Source organism: Mytilus trossulus, chromosome 6, assembly GCF_036588685.1.
Source record: "Mytilus trossulus isolate FHL-02 chromosome 6, PNRI_Mtr1.1.1.hap1, whole genome shotgun sequence".
NCBI lineage: Eukaryota > Metazoa > Mollusca > Bivalvia > Mytilida > Mytilidae > Mytilus > Mytilus trossulus.
In genome coordinates this window covers 73,072,302-73,093,612 of record NC_086378.1, presented here as the reverse complement: position 1 = coordinate 73,093,612, position 21,311 = coordinate 73,072,302, and the positions used below count along the sequence as shown (strand labels likewise).

Genomic DNA, 21,311 nt, shown 5'->3' with positions numbered 1-21,311 from the left:
CTCAGTTGTGCAAGTTCATATTTTCCATCAACAAAGGAGAATGGTCTTTACTGAAATTTAAATATATGGAAATATAAAAGGTCAAACATTTGTGATGACGATTAACCTTAATCAATTTGCATGCTCATCATGTGAGTTCTAAACAAAAATTGTTACATTCTTACAAAGGTTTAAATAAAAATCTCCTAATTCAAGAATAGAAAAAATTATAACTGCAGGAGTTGATTACACAAACAAGTACTGTCTGTAAATTTTAATAAAATTTCACAAATTTCGGGAAAATGGGGGGAAATTTCTCAACCAGTTTCATACTAGGAATAACACAACTTCAACGTGAGTGCAATCTTCCTTTGAAGTTTCAATGGTAAAAGAAATGCTGATAATATAAAATACAAATATAATACAAAATAGTGGTATGTTGTAAGAAATCTTTACATTTAGGATAAAATTTAGGATGAAATATTGTAAACTCAAAAAATCCTGTTTCTTTAAATTAAAAAATAATTGTCCAAATTCAAATTCCATGTAATAAAATCATTAAACTAGAATAGTTGAAGGAAATAGTTTCAAAATTTACAATTCAAAAGTAACATTTTTGTTCCCAAATTAAGTTTGATACATGAACCATATTAATATTTGTTTTTCATAAGAATGCTTCCAAAAAACTTAAAAGAGAAGAGAAATCACTGATATCTTGACATTAATAGAGATGGACTGACACAAGGTAAACTTTGGGAATGACTGGTTCCTTAAATGGAGGATAACAGTCAGAACTAGCTCCTGTCAATACACAAGACAGGAAACACCTCTTTTCTGCCATTTGGTAACAAATCCCATGTAATAACGTAAATAGTTTTTTCCATCTTCAAATGATAAAAAAGCAATTATTCTCCCCCAGGGGTGGTTCCAGTCATTTTTAAAGAGATGGGGCTCCCACCCAGGATAAAAGGCAGGGTTCAAACTAGGTTCTGTTCTCATTAAATTGCAACCAAAAAATTTGTACAGGTTCTGCAGATCCCAGTGTCTCGCTAACGCTTACTTTTGCTGTTAATCCCAGGCTCAACAAAAATGAGGGGGGGGGGGGGGGGGGGGGGGGGGAAATATCAAAAAAATATTCCTCTCAGACTATCATTTGATTGTAAGAAGTTTCTGTCCAAGTTTGGTAAAAATCCAGAATAGTTTATGAATCTAATAATTGTTTTAAAAACTTTAACTTCAGAATATAAGGTTAACTAAGTCCATTAATAAGCAAAATACGGAAAAACAGGAAATAAGTTTTAACTATTTTTTGTCTAGATACAAGCTTTTGATCATAAACAAGCTTCTGTCTAAGTTTGTTACAAATCCAGAATATTTGAAGAAAGTTATTAAAATTTTAAAAACTTTAGTGAATGTATTGTATCCTGGCATTTATAAGTAGAATATGGAAAAATTAATTTGTTTCATTTACAAAATTTACTTCTGGGTACTATCTTATGATCATATACAAGCTTCGGTGGAAGTTTTAGAAATCCAGAATAGTTTTAGAAAGTTATAAAAATTTTAAAAAACTTAAACTAAAGAGTGAATTTTTGTGATCGCCCATGATGAAGCTGCTGACAGAATGTAGGATGGCTAAGTCTCATGTTTTTTTCAATTAAAGTTGAAGGCTCGACAAAAAGTATTAATGGTTTAAAAAGAATGTTAAATAAAATTTGTTGAATAGTTTAATCAAATTTTGCAGAGGTACATGCTTCCAATTGGCTTCCCTCAGAGTTACATGCCTCTAATTGGGACTGCGCTGCCAGGGGTACTGCTTCTAATTAGCTTTAGCAGACAGAGGTATATATGTACTGCTTCAAATCAGCTTCGCAACAAGACAGAGGGTATGTGCTCCCAATTAGCTTCACTAAGAGGTACATGCTTCCAATTGGCTTCGCTCAGACAAACGTACTGCTTCCAGTGTCGAAATGGTACGGTATGCAAGTCTGTACTATATCCAGCCTAGTAAATGGTACATAATTGCAAGTCAAATGTCGTCCAAATATACAAAAACATATTTTATTTAACATTCTTGATCTAGTTTATTTTCGCATCTACCTTCACTCTCCTATTTATAATTTATCCTGATGGTGACATTGTGAAATGCAAATTATCATTGCAGGATTCTGCAGTTCCCTATAGTTTCAATCCTGATGAAGGTGCCATAGGATCCAAAATATGGCTATCTTATCAAATTCACTTTAGCAATACCTTAATTTTTTTTATTATCTTTTGATTAAAAGAAGCATGTCCTAGTTCTGTCAAAGTTTGGTTAAAATCCAGAATAGTTTATGAATTAAATAAATATTTTAAAAACTTTAACAGCAGACTGAATGTTATGTTAACTTGAAGAAAAACTAAGTCAGTTATAAGTGAAAAATACAGAAAAATGGAATTTTATTTTTACAAAATTTACTTCTGGGTACATGTACTATCTTATCATCATAAACAAGCTTTGGTCCAAGCTTGGTACAAATCTAGGAGAGTTTAAGAAAGTTATCAAAGTTTTTAAAACTTTAACCACAGAGTGAATGTAATATTTCCCAGGAGAAAAACTAAGTCCAGTTACAAGTAAAATACGAAGAAATGGAATTTTATTTTTACAATATTTACTTCTGAATACTATCTTATGATCATTTACAAACTTCTGTCCAAGTTTGGTATAAATCCAGGATAGTTTAAGAAAGCTATTAAAATTTTAAAAACGTTAACCACAGAGTGAATATTTGTGGACGATGCCAATGATGGAATGTAGGATCGCTATGTGTCACTTTTTCAACTTAAGTCAAAGGCTCGACAAAAGGAGGATCCAACCTCTCCAGAACTCCCACCCTCTGAATCTACCACTGCCCCTAAAGTATGGTACATGATCTAATTTGAACCTGCTTAGTTATAAAAAAGAAGATGAGGTATGATTGCCAATGAGACAACTATCCACTATCCACTAAAGACCAAAATGACACAAACATTAACAATTATAATATGTTTAAAGTGAATATTGTATGCAATTTTTAAAAGAAATATAAGGGGAATTTCGAGAAGAAATGTCAAAATCTTGTCATGATGAGTAATTGTTAAATGTGACGAAAAAGTTAAAATTAAAAATAGTTGTTAATTATGTACTGATAATTATAAACCAAATAGTTATACCAAACATTTTTAATAATTACACTGATTTTAGAAAAATATGATGCTGAATGGACAAATGTCATTTTTAGAAATTTCTTAATTAAATTAAATTTGAAACAAGTTATCTCCCTTGCTTAAAAGTAAAAGTTTTCAGCTGTGTAAAGACAAAGCAAAGAAACAAACAACTATTTCGCTTAAATACAACATATGAGGCTAATTGATGAAACTTGATAACAAATATTTTTCAAGCAAAATGTGAATACTGTGGATTCCTTATTATTGACAGTTTTTTTTATTATTATTATTCATGTGAATGACAAATTTTAGGTTTTCACAAAATTATTTTTTGGGGGATTTGTATGGAGAATTTGTAAAATGTCTGAATGAAAGCATATTATTGGGGGTTAGAGTTAAAAATGAACCCAAGAATGATATATTTGAAGCAAAATAATTAGATACTTCTGTTTAATACTAGGGATTTTTATCTAAATAACTCTGGGAAATGATGATAGTTTCAGATAAATAAGAATGAAGGTTTAAGGGGGGTATTTGAAATGATTTAAATACTTTTTCTTCCCACTTGGTCAAAGCATTAAGTGAATTTTATTTAAAAGGTAGATTATAATTTTGAAATGTTACTTTTACTTCACCATTATCTTGTTAGCAATCAGTGCTTTTAAGAAACAGATACCCTGAAATAATTTTGATGACGCTTAAGTATATAACATTTTGGGTATTTTTTCACAATAAGGTATTTGAATTCAATCTAAGATACAAATATATTTTTAATATTTTGGTTTCCAATACATCATAATATGTCAAATATAATTTAGAATTTGATTAAAGACCTTTGTTTTTGACATTGTTTCGAAAATTATAAAACTTTTTTACAGATTTAAGCTCAAAATTATAATTTTTTTAATACTTAAATTACCAAACAAATATCAAATATTTTCATTTCAGAATTACATATAAAGATTCCCTCAAAAGCAGAACACCATATCCTGAACACTTGAAAACCATGACACCATTCAAAGAACCAATGAAAAAACAAAAGAAACAACCAGACCCTAGCAACTGCAAGCTACTCCAAAGAGAAACTATGTTAGTAATAGATAAGAAACGCAGCGCTCTGAGCTCAATGTATTTCTGAAATGGTCATTTGATATTTGCTTAGTCTTCAAAAAAAAAATCAAGATGAACATTAATGTTCAGCTATGAAACTTTAAATGCAGATGACAAACTTTAATTTAGTTTCAAGTACAAATGTACTGTTATTCTCCAATTTGACGATCAAGATGTATTGAAAACAGTAAAATATTTAGGGAAGTTGTTAAATTACAAAACTGAAATTTCAGTTTTATCATTTAAACGAGTGTATCACCAAAAACTGCATGAATTGTTTTGAAAATTTCAACCACCCGAAAGCACTAACAATGCAAACAAGACAATGTTTAAAAATGTTTTATAAATATCTGTTGATCATTTGATCCAAGGACCTTAAACTGTTTTACAACCTAATAAACCTCATCCTAAGTTATTTCAACTATCACCCTTTCTGCATTGATCAATTTGATAAAGAAATTAAATAAATGGGCGTTCCACTCTGGGTTAATCTCCAACCTCTTTTTTAGCTTCAAATGTTGTTGCATATATAAGTATGGAGATTTGTCACATTTGCACTCATACCACATCTTCCTATATATATCAATTTAACTATTGAAATTGATGGGCAAACCATTTTGCTGCATTTCAGAAGAAAATCTTGTTCAATGGTTAAATAGTGTTGTAATCAAATTAAATCAATCTTCTTCCACGGTTTTATCATTTAATATCCAGTTTTTAATGTATATTATAATTTGTATGCCTGAATCTTTTTTTGAGTTTTTTTCGGTCAAATTTCTAACTTGGTTGTTCACATGAAATGCTTAATAAAAATCTCTGTCATTTATGTATTCAAGCTGAATATGTTCTCAAAAAAAATACTTTTTGGTAATTTTTAAATATGAAATGAAAATTATTCCAGAATCCACCGACAAGAATCAAATAAGTACCACTTGTATTTATATCGGCATATTTATCTTAATATTTTTAAATTATGAGAAGGTGTCCATGGCTTTAATTAATCAAATTATTATTTGGCTACAGTTATAAATTATTGGATGAAAACTTTTTCAACAACAAAAAATTGCTCGACATAATCTTCCAGAATCGTTGATGGTGAATGTTTGGGATAATCATAAATATTTTTTTTTTATTACAATATCAACTAATTTCAGAAATTCAAAATCTTATTCAATTAATCTGAACCAAACCATATTTTCCCCATTACTAAATACTTTGCAGACATATCTTAATTTTCAAGCAGTTTTTTACCACTTCCCAAGGGTAAAATATACATGAATTTGATCTTGGCATAGTGTACCTGAATTGTACTATACAAATTTAGAGCAAAATTGCATCATTTGTTGAAATACCATATCGTATTGATACCCTTATTTTATACAACTTGCCTCCCCTTCTAATTTAGTGAATTTTTATTTCGCTACTCAGTGGCAGAATCCAGAACTTTTCATGAGGGGGCCCCCTCTAGTCATACTACAGTGATTCCTTATATAATCAACCAAAAGGAGTATGTTCGATAAGGTCCTAAAATGGCCCCCTTTTAAGCGTAAATTTCAAATTCAGATTAATCGACCAATATCACGATAAATTACAGCTAATCCATTGACTAGCTAGGATATACACCATTTTGTTGGAAATTTTACGTTTCTGCGTTTCATTATGACGTCACAAGTTGAACTCATATTGATTTTCACGAAAAAATCAATGAAAATGGGTAAATTTCCATAGATTATTGGACAGGAAATATAGAGCGCATACGTCGACAACAAAGATATTTTAAAATAATGTTTGTGAAGACATTTCACACGTCTTATTTGAATCTTAAGCTTGTCGACGCCTGCGCTCTATGTTTCCTGGTCCTTCATTTGATTGCAATCTGGCTTATTTTGACCTTTTCGGGATGTAAAAATTAACGTGTTAGAAGTAAACTTTGACAAAAACAGTTCTGTGTAACTTTCTAACATGTCTTTAAGGCAACTTGAAACAGTTATTGTCTTGTTACTATGAACTTTATAATTGGGGCCAAATATGGCTCTTACCGAACTTACTTCTTTACCCACAAAAGGGGGGGGGGGGGGGGGGGCAAGGCTCCCTGGATCCACCTATGCTACTGTCATTCAAGATATCAGTGTTTTCATGTAAACCCGAATCATAATTTGTCATTTTACCTCATATTTTCTGTAAAAAACAATACATTATTATATTCTGGAACAGTTCAATTGTAAAAACTCTTAGAAGCATATCTTAATTTTCTAAAAAAAAAATAATAATTTTTTTTATTTGTAATCTTTTATTTAACACATATATTAATTTGGTTATGCATGAAAAAGGTTTGAACATTTATTTTCATATTTGTTGATTAAAGTAAATTAACATTTCCAATAAAAAAAAAATTATTCAAGAAATTATTTACTAATTATTTTTGATAGTCCAATAGAATTTTCAAAAAATTTCAATATGTAAAACATTTTGAAGAAAGAGATGAAAAACACATAAAAATTTCATGTTGCATTTTGACAATTTTTGATAGAATAAATGCAGCACAGAATGAAAAAAACCCATTTTACTTACACAAGTAGTAGATAAGTTAACATATCAAATACTTGCTAACATTCTGTGGTGTCTGAGATCACCCTTTTTTTTTGTTTTGGTTGGTGCTTGGTGTGAGATCATTCCTGGTCTTTGGTAAGGTTGTTGTGCCTGAAAGCATCCCTGATCTTTGGAAAGGTTGGTGCATGGTGTCCGAGATCATCCCTGGCTATTTAGTTTAGTTGGTTGCATGGTGCCTGAAAACCTCTTAGGTCTTTGGTTGGGTTGGTGCTTTTTGCCCTAGTTCATGTCTGTTCTTTGTTTTGGTTGGTGCTCAGTGCTGGAGATCATCCCTGGTCTTTGGTTGAATTGGTGCTTGAGAATCTCTCAGGTCTTTGAATGGGTTGTTGCTGTATAATATTTTGTTGTCAGTGTAGACAATTTTCCGTCACTTTTTTTGGTTATGTGTTGTCTTTTTTCACCACATGGTTTGAGATTGTACCTCTTGTTGATCAAAATATCTGACTGTTTTGTTTGAATTTTGAGGATAGTAGTAAAAATACTATTAGAGATATGCTATTCCCTGATGTTCCAGGACATGGATACCTTCATGATTACACTGTGTGTGCTGCTTCCTTGAAAAAAGGTGAAAACAAGATGTCTCATGTTAAATTTTGTGAGGTAGGATATTTCTCGTGTTCCAGGGTGTTCTCAAATTACACCAGTTAATACTTCTGATTGATTTGTTCTGTGGTTTTACCTCATTGACAAAAATACACAGAGACAAAAATAATAAATACTGCATACCTATACATCTTCGTAAGAACTCTGAAATAGATATGAAGAAGAAAGATTAGTTATTTGCACTTCCATAAAAGAAATCTACATGCCACTCTTCTTCTGTCACAACATAGCCAAACTCTAGGGTGTATGACTGAGGTTGCATCTACAACAAAAACAAATTTGTAAATTATTAGTGTTTGAGAATGTTGGTGCCACTTCCATCAAATGAGTCCATGACTGAAACATCCTCTCGGCTGCATCTGCAAAAACAAATCTGTAGTGTCGTGGAGAACGTTGTTGTCACTTTCATCAAATGGGCCCTTTAACAAGCTCATGGTAGAGTGATCTTGTTACTATTGTATAGTGCTGCGGAAACTCTGCGCTACCCTCCCTGGCCTAGTACAACGGAGTCTATCCAACGTCTATGACTGTAACATCCCACTGCTGCAATCTGCGAAAAACAAAATAATAGAAATAATAATCTGTTGTTGAACTCTGAAATGAAATAAAAATACATATACAACATTACACATATAAGAAAAAAATCAATTAAACTTTATTTTCTTTTCTTTGAGGTAAATTTCAAAAATTAAATACATATTTTTTTAATTTAACTTTGGTATCTTCCTTTTTTTTATGTAGCTCTTGTTGACCATTATACCAGACTGTTTTAACTATTAGAGGTATTGTATTTCTAGAAGTTCAAGGACATGCATACATTCTTGACTACACTGTGTGCTGCTTCAATGAAAAAAGGTGAAAATAAGATGTCGTGTTAAATTTTTATGAGGTAGGATATTTTTTGTGTTCCAGAGTGTTCTCTCTCAAATTACACTAGTCAAACTTATTACTTCTGATCGATGTACTGTTCTTTGGGTTTTAACTCATTGACAAAAATACACCAAAAGACAAAAAATAATAAATATTTTATACCTATGCATCTTTGTAAGAACTCTGAAATGGATATAAGAAGAAAGATTAGTAATTTGTCACTTCCATAAAAATGGACATACAGAAGTCTATATGACACTCTTCTTCTGTCACAACATAGCCAAACTCTAGGGTGTATGAATGAGGTTGCATCTACAACAAAAACAAATTTGTAAATTATTAGTGTTTGAGAATGTTGGTGCCACTTCCATCAAATGAGTCCATGACTGAAACATCCTCTCGGCTGCATCTGCAAAAACAAATCTGTAGTGTTGTGGAGAACGTTGGTGTCACTTTCATCAAACGGGCCCTTTAACAAGCTCATGGTAGAGTGATCTTGCTACTATTGTATAGTGCTGCGGAAACTCTGCGCTACCCTCCCTGGCCTAGTACAACGGAGTCTATCCAACGTCTATGACTGTAACATCCCACTGCTGCAATCTGCAAAAATCAAAATTATAGAATTAAAAATCTGTTGTTGAACTCTGAAATGAAATATATATACATATACAACATTACACATATAAGAATAAAATCAATTAAACTTTATTTTCTTTCCTTTGAAGTAAATTTCAAAATTAAATATTTCTTTTTTAATTTAACTTTTACTTTATTTTCCCACAAAATTTAGCTTTGTAAATGTTGTAAAAATACACAAATTATTAGTCTGTTTCTTTTGTTACCTTTTCTGAAGTTGGACACAGACTTCTTTTTAATGAGTTTTACGGTGCAAATTGCTGTGTTTGTTTTTTCTACATTGGCTCATAGAGGTATAAGTGTGGGTTGAGATCTCTCAAAACATGTTTAACCCACTGCATTTTTGCACCTGTCCCTTGTTAGAAGCCTCTGGACCTTGTTAGTCTCGTAGGTTTTTTAATTTCAGTTCATTTTAATATATGTTTGAGTTTAGTATGACATCCACTTTCACTGACCTAGTGAACATTTTTGTGTAGGGGTCAGCTGAAGCCTGCCTCCAGATGCTGGATTTTCTTGCTGAGTTGAAGAGTCATTAGTTGATTCGGCTGTTTTTTGCTCTTTGGTTGGGTTGTTGTCTCAGACATAATTCTTTTGTATAAGATTTGTACTTTGCAAATAATTGCACTCAAGTGAGTAAAAAATTGAAGCAAAAACATTTGAGTTTTATCACTGAAATAATATTTTTTGTTGGCAAAACCGTTTTATTTTGACATTCTGTTCTTTTTATTATCTGACCAAGCTGAGCAACCATCTACTACAATGGTTCTTATTAAATGTTGTATGCATACAGACCAAAATGAGGTTGAATTGTGGTTTTGGAAAAAAATATGAAATCAGCAATGCTTTTCAGATCATTTTTACCAATTTAACTATAAAAATGACTGTTAATAATTACAAGTCATTTCTTCATTATTCCACTTTTATTAATATTTATAAAAAAAACAAAGTGCTGTTATTGTTTATCTAAATCATTGCAAATGCCTCTTTAAGTGATAAATTATCTAAATGTATTTTTTTTTAAGCAGAAGGTGGCAAAAATACACAAGATAATGATAATTAAGTAATTTTTATGACAATTTGAAGCTCCTACCTAAGCTTAGGAATTTGATGGTTTCTTTAATGTTTTTTGAGTGAAAGTGACAAGCTCCAGGGGAGGATCCAGCCATTTTAAAAAGAGGGGTTCCCAACCCAGAGTAAAGGGGGGGAGGGGTGGGGGAGTCAAACTATATGCTCCCATTCAAATGCATTGATAGGCCCCAAAAAAGGGGGGTTCCAAACCCAGATTAAAAGGGGGGGTCCAACTATATGCTCCCATTCAAATGCATTGATGGGCCAAAAAAAAGGGGGGTTCCAAATTCCAGACCCCCCCCAACCCCCCCCCACCCCTGGATTCACCACTGAGCTCATTGTGTAAAAGGCATATTCTATTGTGCAAACCATAAGCCTTGCTATCAACAATAAATTTGGTGAAAACTTTATCAAAAATGAAAGTAAAATCTTCTTATCACTAAAAAAAGGTTATATTGCCTTTTGTTCAAACTCATTTACACTCTGACGAAACTAAAAAAAAATCAGTCAAAGTCAATCAAATGTTTAGCATTGACAATGCATATAACATTTCAATGGAACTAACGTACATAAGGTTCTTTGTGACTCAAGAGGTGAAAGCCCATAAAACTACTAACAATGACGAAATGCTTTCCATGTCTCCAACAAAGTTGTCACTAGTACCATTCAACTTCAATCAACATTGTGTTTGTCTTAGTCAAAGTCAAAGTGCAGTGCTAGTGAAATTGTCTCAACAGAGTAGAAATGAGTAAAAAATGTTTTTGAAGATACTTGAACATTTATAAAATTATATTTATTTCAAGATGTAGGACACACGTTTGGACATTTTAGTGTGCTGATTAGGGTCTCCATGCTGTGGTATTTTGTTAGTAGAATGGCATCCTACATCTTAGTCTTGGAATTTATTTTGAAAAATGAAGAAAAAAATCTTTTGTTGATTGTAAGCATGGCAAAAGGCAAAACAATTTCTGTATTTCTTTTATCTTAGTTATCAATTATATATGTGAGGGGGATAGGACCTATATTGGGACTCAGGAATCTGGTATTTTAAAGCACAGGATTTAGGGATTGACCCCTTCAGGATAAAGTTTTTTTTTTTTTAATTTCTTGATGTCAGGATCTAAATTTATTTAAATTTCGGGAGCTCAGGATTTTGTGTTTTTAAGCCCGGGATTTCGGGATCAGGACCCCTCTTTAAGTTTTCAGAATTATTCCATGTGGTCAGAGTTATCTCCCATTGATCAAACAACTCCATATTTACTTACATTGTTAAATTTTGAAAAATGACCAGAGCAACTGAATTAATTCTAAAGACCATTCAGGTAGTGGCCATTTTCCTCAATGATAAGAGTGACATTTTTCTCTTGTTGGGGAGTCAAGATTTCCATTATTTTTTTAAACCATAAATTGGCTTATTTAAAATTTGAAACCCCTCAATTTGAAAAGTTTTCTGTATGAAATTTTGTCGTTAAATGGTTAGGCATTGCACAAAACAGGCTCAAGCTTTATTTAATAAAAAAATTTCGCCCTGCAACATGCTCATGTGCTTAGGTCAGATATTTGTGTGTATGTAAGTTATTTGTCAGTCTGTTCATTTTATTCACAAATATTTTAGACTTTGGATGATTTACAAGTTCACGTATTGTATAAACATCAGACTATAGTTGAAACCTCTAGATGGTTTTGGTTATTTATTTTCCTTTGGTCACTGTCTTGTTGGTGTATACCCTTGATCCCCCATTTTCCATAATGATGCTTAATATTTAACCAACAATAAGAATACTCACCAAGTATAATTTAAGATGAGGTTCTTACCATACTCTTTGGTAACCCCAAATATACTTAATACATTGCTTACTCTTCAAGGTCATACGGTTCTTCTTTCTGCTCAGTTGTTTGGTCCCTACAAAATATCATTTTATTTTAATATATGAAAGGATTGAAACTCAAAACTGTATTGTTCATCCTTTTTTAATAAAATGTTTATTCAGTCACATGTTTTCCTTGGTACATCTCCTTTAATCAATGCCATATTTCACCTCATTTCTAATATATTTATTTCAAGAAAGATAAAATTAAACACCACTATTATCCTATAAAACAAACCTCAAAATTTTAACCAATACATACCTGAGTAATCATTTCCAATGCTGTAAAGCTTCATCATAAACTGATTGATGAAATGCAGCTGGCTGATTTTCTAATCATTGTAATGTTGACTATAGTCTGATTCTCTAATCATTGTAATGTTGACTCTAGTCTGATTTTCTAATCATTGTAATGTTCACTGTAGTCTGATTCTCTAATCATTGTTATGTTGACTATACAGTCTAGGTGTCTGTAAGTCTTCACATTTCTCTGGTTCAACAATTCATCAAAATAAGACTGTTGCATTTTGTGGATAATAGTCTTGTAAATTCTCTGAAAAACCAAATGTAATTAACTTTTATATAAAAAATGTATTCAGAAGGTATTGCCAACAAATTCAGTTGGTACACTGTCAGTCTCCTAGACATATACATGAATGTGTCCCCTATTCCTGTTGTTGTAGGTAGATACTATTTGGAAGCAATACCTGGTCAAGTTACATGGATCTTTCAACTTGAAATGCATGATATATTTGCCACAGGGGGTTATGCACCCACAATCAATCATGAATTTTACCATGGTTACAGAACTTATAGTTACAGTTCGATGATGGTTATACAAGAGTAAAAGCTTGAAAACATAACAACTCTAATAAATCAATAAACTTAAAGAAATGGGGTAAAGTCATCATATTGTAATTTCACATGCAACATGAAAAATTAGTGAAATCATTCAATTCTCCAAAAGTAATTTTCTGGAACTTTTAAAATCTAAAATCCAACACAGATCACATTGAATCAATTAATTGCATTAAAATTCTTTCAAACATATTTCATGTCCCCTAATATTCTAATGAAACAAGAATGTGTCCATAGTACACGGATGCCCCACTCACACTATAATTTTCCATGTTCAGTGGACCGTGTAATTGGGGTCAAAACTTTAATTTGAAATTCAAATTAACAAGATCATATCATAGGGAACATGTGTACTAAGTTTCAAGTAGATGTGACTTTAACTTCATCAAAAACTACCTTGACCAAAAACTTTAACCTGAACTTTGCACTTTCATTTTCTATGTTCAGTGGACCATGAAATTGGGATCAAAACTATAATTTGGCATTAAAATTAGAAAGATCATATCATAGGGAACATGTGTACTAAGTTTCAAGTATAGTAGATGTGACTCAGTTTAACTTCATCAAAAACTACCTTGACCAAAAACTTTAACCTGAACTTTGCACTTTCATTTTCTATGTTCAGTGGACCATGAAATTGGGATCAAAACTATAATTTGGCATTAAAATTAGAAAGATCATATCATAGGGAACATGTGTACTAAGTTTCAAGTATAGTAGATGTGACTCAGTTTAACTTCATCAAAAACTACCTTGACCAAAAACTTTAACCTGAACTTTGCACTTTCATTTTCTATGTTCAGTGGACCATCGTAGGTGGGGCATAAAAATACCTAGGTCTTTGTCCAAGTAAAAATCAATTTAAACTGATTTGGCTTCTAATTCTAACCTATTGATCACACGACCATATATCGGTTCAAATTCTAACCTTTTGATCACATGACCATATAGGTGTTACACAACAATCTACTCATTTCACACTTTAGTAACTGGCTGTGCAGAAAAATATCTACTGACAAAGGACATACTGCAAATAAATTATGTAACTGAACTTTACTCAGATCAATAACAAAAACGTGAAAAAAGTGTTAAAACAATTGAGATTAAACCATGTACATAATATTTATTACCACCAAAACGGCTGTAAGTAAATCGAGGATCAAGGACAATATAATGGAGAATCAAGTCTTCTACTTTTTGAATTATGGCTTTATCATCTTTATAAATACAAATAGACTGCATCTACTATAAACTTGAAAACTGTAAACTTGAAATATAATTCCATGTATCAGTAAAATACGAAAAAGTAAAATAAATATTTTCAAATCTTTGCTATCGATAGTTGAGCAAAAATATTTTGTATATCTAATAAAGGTTCTTTTTTCCAGTCTGTATCACCTACCCTGTATTGCATACCCCGTATCGCATGGCTAAACCCGTATCGCATACCCCGTATCGCATGGTAAAACCCGTATCGCATACCTTTTTTTTTTTTTTTTTTTTTTACATTTAAAAGTCAGTTTTTTGTTGTTTTTTTGCTCAAGAAAAAAATTCCTCAAAATAGGTCAATTTTTGAATGACGTCATTGTTTGGTATGTAACGTCACGAACGTGAAGCTTTCATATTGTATGTGACGTCACGAACATCAAGTTTTCACAACATATGTTTTGGCACACTAAATGCAACTATAAAAAATACAAAACATTCTAATAAATACAATAATAAACTAAATATTTTTAAAACAACAGATTGTAAGGTAACCCAGGTGCTTTGTATAAATAATTGAGCAGTTATTTTAAGGCTTTGAAACAGGACAAAAGCAGAACTGAAGGTAACCCAGTGCTATGGATCAGAAAACAGTTCATATAATGTAATACTCTTCTGTTGAAATATATGATAAAGCGTATAATACATGGCAAAATCCGTATCACATGCCGTATCACCCTCGACCAATATCATCCCTCGGGCCTAAAGGCCCTTGGGCTGATATTGATGTCTCGGGATGATACGACATATGATACGGATTTTGCCATGTATTATTCTCTATATATCATATCTTAATTTTTCGAAAAAGATTTCAAAAGTCGTATTTTGATCCATATTTTTAATAATGAAAATAATCTGGGAAAATACCAAGGGGTTAATATCTACCTTGAGTATGTGTGGTTTCACGAACAGTTCAAATCAAATCTTTTGCTTCTGTAAACTGCATGTGTCCATCTTGTTCGTTTGAAGACAAAGTGCTATTTGAAACACTTCGGCGGGAAGTTTTCCACTGGTCAACAATGAAGGGTCTAAAAACTCCAAACCAATGAAAACTCACAAAATAAGACACACCCTCGGTATTAAAACTGCTCACAAAATTTATTTGACAACAGCTAGCCTTTTTTAACAATAAAATTTAGATCTCAAATCGAGCATAAAAAGGTGTGATAATACATTTGATATAAAAATGACTTGTATAGATCTTTTTTATCCTAAAGACTCATGAAATTAAGAGACCGTGGCATTTTATACATAAACAGTTACAAATAATAAATAAGAAACAACACGAACTCCATTAAAAAAGTTACAATTAAATATGTATCATAATCTAGTTGTTCTTTATCACTTTGATCACATTTTTTTCCAGATCCATCAATAGAACAAACACTACCAGCTTCAATTGGCAACTTGTGACTTCCACATCTAAATTTATTAATAGTATACATCATTTCAGGTGGGGAAACAGAGAGATATTTCTCAAAACCAAATTCAGTCTTACAATTCTATAATTAATACACTTAGGTGAGTTAAATATTTGTGCTTTCCACACACAATTCTTTAATTAATACACTTAGGTGAGTTAAATATTTGTGCTTTCCAATTTTCAATAAATTTTTCATGAAGAAACTGTTTAACTTGTCTTGACAGAATAACATTTCTTTCCATAGTTTGGTTATTCCTACAATGATTATAACCATATTCAAGTAAAATTTCGTTGATACATGGTAACCATTTAGAGTGATACACATCATCTTCGTCAAGTCTATATAACATATCATATCGTGCGTGATATTTTCTTTTTTTTACCATTTAAAATAAGTTGCAAAAAGACAACCATTCTGGCTTTAATACAAATAGGCATAGGTTCTCTACCAAGCTCTCCATAAACAATACAATTTGGAGTACATTTTTTAATCTTCAAAATATACTTGCAAAATTCTATTGCAAAGATTAAATAATTTCATTGTTTTCGTAACCCCACACTTGAGCACCATACAACAATATAGGTGCAACCATTGCATCAAATATTTGTAACAAAATATCAACTGGTAAACAAAGCCTTCTCGCTTTACACAATGCATAGAGCATGGCCTTCCTAGCCTGTTAGACTAGCCGAGCTTTATTTTTTGAAAGTGTACCTTTTCTTAAAAAAGACTGTTCCCAGATATTGAAAATCTTCTATAACAACTATTTATTCATTATTATATAAAAACTGAGTATTCTCACACTGCCTATTTTTGAAAGTAGAATAACATTGGTCTTAGTTACATTGACTTTAAGTTTCCAGGTCTCACAATATAAAAACATCACATTTAGACTTTAGTGCAGATTGCAATTCAGCTGCCAGATTCTGCAAAAATAACAGTATCATCAGCATATATACTAGTCAACAAAAGAAACGATACACGACTTTAGAATAAAATTTATCAAAGAGTATTAAAATTTTAACAAAATGAGTTACACTATTTCCAAAGGCTTTCATTTGCAATGTATGCAATTGTGATAATGAAAATCAAAACCTTTCGGAGAGTACCTTAATTCCATGTAAACGATCATAGGGTGCAAATTATTTTTGTGGAAAGTTTGACACAAAATCGTCACACAATTTTATAAGTACCAAATAGAATTATCAAATTCGTTTAAAAAATATTCATAACGCTAATCAAGTTAATATGTTCATGTTGTAACTAATTATATATAATGGGTTGAATTGAAAAAAAATGGGTAAAAAATGTGTTTATGAAATCTCAAAAATGCAAAAAAATAAATTGTTTTCGTCTCAAATCTGTGTTTGTTTCAACACCGCGACAATACCAATATCATCAAGAGGTATGTGAAATTCAGATGGATTTTTGGTTGAACTGGATGAAGTTCCCTTCTTTCTTTGTACACGGATTGACGAACACATTTTAGATTTCTTTTCATTCTTTTCTATATGTTCTTCGACAATTTTGAAGAGCTCTGAATTAATTATTATAGAAGGGTATTTCCTGTGAGAAGGATCTAATTCAAGAAAAAAAATTCATATCACTGGATTGTGATTTTGTGTCTTGTGTGTTAAAATATGCTAGTTTTCGAGTCAGAAGCAATAATCTAATTTAGAATAAAAGATAAGAGAAAAATATAAAACAGAAACCTTAGGAATGTTAATCTTTCAAAATATCTTTTTCGTGCATGAGTTATTTTTGGTTTTGTTTTGAGCAGTCTTAAAAGAAACTTTTATTACTTTTTTCCTGTTATGTCAACATGTATTGGGGGAAGTTGTATATTTATTACCCATATTACAGGCAGAGGTTTGACAATCATGCATGTCACCCGTAATTACATTTACATGTAAAAATTTCCCTTTTTGGATCCAGATTTAAAAACAGAATGAAGAGGGTTTCTCCTGTTTCTTAGCGAGTAAGCAAACATTTAGTATTTCCGACAATATACATGTATTGTTTATATCCTACAATTTAAATCTGGGTCTTTAACATGTTTAAGGTTTAAGGTATTTAAACTCTGACTTATGTATTAAATTATTTTGAAAGCAAAATGAAAAGTATGTGATTGTCTTATCAATAACCATGATGAAATAATTGTTTTTCCATAATTGAATTGTGCATTATTTGTTTATTGGATTACTCGATTTTCATCTCTATTTTGTTTACTGACACATGACGAAATAGTTAAATTTAAATATTTTACAAAAACGTTGTCATTATTAAAAGATTAAAATCGACTGAATAAATGAATATGAGAGTTCAATATTATTATCGGCGATGTCGAAATTAGCCGTCAGTAATAAACAGTCAGTTGGCGTCAAAACAGCTAACAAATGTGTTTATTAAGTATGTTTAAAGTATATGATGTATATTGTATCTAATCAGCCCTTCTGTATTTCACTGGTCTTTTTTTTAATTTATTCAACAAATTTCGCTTGTCCAGGTGTCAATAACGATGATGTCCACACCGTAAGTAGTTTGTTAATTGCGTGCCGTGTGCAGAACGTCGCCCCTCTTCTAAAAAAGGACGGTATAAAAACTATTTTTCATATAAAATCTTGCAAACGATTGTAGTCCAATTATAACACTCGTTACATTGTTCTTTGGTATATTTAGAATCCGTAATAAACCTTAATTATCTGGAAAATGAGATAATGAATTATCTGACGGTATTTTTAAAAAATAATCTGGCAAACGATTGTCGTCCAATCAGAACACTCGTTACATTATTCTTTGGTATTTTTAAAACTGAATTATCTGGAAAATGAGATAATGAATTATCTGAAATTCAGATAATCAATTATCTGGAGATAAATTAGGATTATCTGAAAATCGTTCAGATAAACCTAGCTTTTCTTAATATTTTCAAATAAACCGGGATTTTCTCCAGATAATGAATTTTCTGTATTATCTGAGATAAACTAGGATTTTTTCGAACTTGAATTAAGCTGAGATAATCTAAGTTTATCTGAGATAAACCGGGATTATCTCAGATAAACCTAATTTATCTGAGATAATCTAAGATTAATTAATAAAAGTGGTTCAGGCGTGCCATACATGTTTGTGTTCTTTACTTTATCTACGATAATTGGGGGACTATCGTATGCGTTCTTTCGAGGCCTCCTGGTGAATAAAACAAAGATGTCAATATATGTTTATTTGGAGTCCAACCATACGAGTAAATTCATCTAATACATAAATATGAAATAAAAGAATTTGGTTCTTAAAATGTACTTGAATTAACATTTATCAAAATACTTTATTAATTAATCAAAATAGTTTATCATGATATTTATGGTAACTTTAATAAAGAAAGATTTCTGTTATAAAATTATTACATTAAAACATTACTAAGATTACTTTGACTTTTCATTTAACAAAAGATATAAGTTTACAAACCTGGTGAATAAAACAAAGATGTCAATATATGTTTATTTGGAGTCCAACCATACAAGTAAATTAATGTTTCATTCCTTAGGGTTTCCTATTTTAAACCCTAAGGACACGTGCTGGTTGGACTTGTTTTATTCACCAATCAGAATGACTTTTAGAATACTTATTTTATAAGGACAGTTTCTATTGGTTAGATCTCTTTTACCTTATTCATATTTTTGCATAGTTTGGGGTTACTATTTTTAATTACTTAATACTTTGTTTTTACGACCATTAGGGGAATCCGATTATTTGGTTAGATAGAATTCTAAGTTAGGGGAATCCGATTATTTTGGTTAGATTGAATTCTAGGTGAACAATAGAAAAGAATTAGATATATTTGCTGAGGGAAATACTTCTAAAAGTTTAACCTGTTAAACCTTATTTATGTCGCTAAGTGTCAAATAAGAAGAATTTCACATCTAATACTTATATATTAAAAGTTACATAATATTAAAGATTTTCTAATTATATCTTTTATACAACAAGCTTTATACAAGAATTAGTTATTTTCTATAATTTCATAGAAGATCCACTTAGTTTTATATGAAATATTAAAATTTATTTCTTTAAATATTTTACCTCATTTTACCTTCATTATAATACACCAAGTCTACCTTGTGAAAAAATTACAATCTTACTTTTTTCCACATTTACTCTTAGTTTCCATAACTCACAATATTCATATAAGGAGTCCAGTTGTCTTTGTAAATCTATCTGAGATTCTGCCATTAAGACAGTATCGTCAGCATATAAAATGACAAACAATTTTAAATAAACATTTAACTCTATTTCTAACTCATCAGAGATAGTACACAAACCTTCTATATTATTATTCTGTAAAAACAATTCCAGATCGTTAAGATAAATAGAAAAAAGCAAAGGAGAGAGATTCTCTCCCTGTCTAACACCAATGGAAAAAGGGAAAAATTCAGAAAAATCTGATCCAAAATGAATACGTGATTTGATATTATTGTACATGTTGACAATAACGTTATACATTTTTCCGTTAATCGAATGTTTAATAAGTTTTGACCAAAGACCAGACCGTCAAACAGTATCGAAAGCTTTTGCAAAGTCAACGAAAGCACAATATAGTTTCTTCTTTTTCCTCTTTAGCCACAGGCACTAAGTCTTGTCTCAGAAAAAAATATCCTATATACCTTATTATAACACGTGTTATAATAAGGTATATAGAAATTTTTTTTCTGAGACAAGTGCCTGTGTCTTTAGCAACTCAAATAAGATGTGAATAACAAATATATTGTCTACTGTGGAATAACCTTTTCTGAAGCCAGCCCGGTTTTCATTTAATAATAAATAATCCTCTAAGAAAGAGCTCAATCTAAGATTTAAAACAGATGTGAAAAGTTTTCACAGGCAGCTGAGTATAGTAATTGGTCTATAATTTTGGGGATCAGATTGGTCACCCTTGTTTTTATAAAAAGGTATAATATTTCCCATAAGCCATATTTCAGGTAAAGTACCAGAATCAAAAATCATATTAAAAAGTTTCACATAAACGGGTATAAAAATGTGTGATGTGCTTTTAATAAATTCGTTGATTATTAAATCATCGCCACTAGCCTTTCCGTTTTTCAAGTCTCGTATACACTTAATAATCTCATCTGCGGTAATTTCTGAATTCAAAACTTCATTTACACCTTGAATGTCATTCGGCTCAGTTGTGACGTCATTTGTATTCTCGGCGTTATTTAAATTTTTGAAAAAATCAAACAGTACATCTAATGCTATATTAGGTTTTTTTCTTTTCCCTCCCCTATTTAAAATTTTCCAATATACCTTCGGATTTTTTGTCCTCAGGTTTTTTATATGTTTTTGAATTTTTTTTCTATATTCCCTCATCGATTTATCCATCTGGCGTTTATATTCCCGTTCTTTCTTTTTCATTTCTTCCCTTTTTACTTCTGATCTATTACTGTTATAATTTCTCTTTGTTCCTCTGTAAATCTTTCTCTTATTCCAACATTGCTTATCAAACCATGGTTTGTTCCCCTTTTTGCCCATTTTTTTTCCTGTACGATTTCCTTGGCTAGCATTATATGTACCTAGAACATTTTCTGCAGCATCCAATAATATGCTGTTAATTTTTTCGACTACTTCGTTAATTTTGCCTTGAGATAAATGGTTACTGTCAACTGATTCTAATTCGGCAACTAAATCTGAAATTTTGTCCTTGTCGATAAATTCTACGAAATCATTCTTTTTTCAACATCCCATTTTTGTAACCGTTTTACTTCTCTTGCATTTTCCACGCTGTTCTCAGCAATATGTACATCTTCCTCAATACCAATAAAAATTTAAAGATAATATTAAC

At 31.0% G+C, this 21,311-nt stretch overlaps 1 long non-coding RNA gene across 4 annotated transcripts; it reads right to left on the bottom strand.

The window, feature by feature from the left end:
- Positions 1-7,469: 7,469 nt before the first annotated feature.
- Positions 7,470-15,090, bottom strand: LOC134721820 (uncharacterized). Of its 4 annotated transcripts, XR_010107932.1 has the most exons (5): positions 14,940-15,090; positions 12,193-12,483; positions 11,850-11,965; positions 8,521-8,541; positions 7,470-7,632 (listed from the first exon to the last, which is right to left on the bottom strand). It is a non-coding gene; the product is annotated as an uncharacterized LOC134721820 (long non-coding RNA). The 4 variants fall into 4 exon arrangements; XR_010107931.1 differs by lacking the exon at positions 8,521-8,541 and having other exon boundaries at positions 14,940-15,089; XR_010107933.1 differs by lacking the exons at positions 7,470-7,632; positions 8,521-8,541 and adding an exon at positions 8,635-8,958 and having other exon boundaries at positions 14,940-15,089.
- Between the last annotated feature and the right edge of the window lie 6,221 nt (positions 15,091-21,311).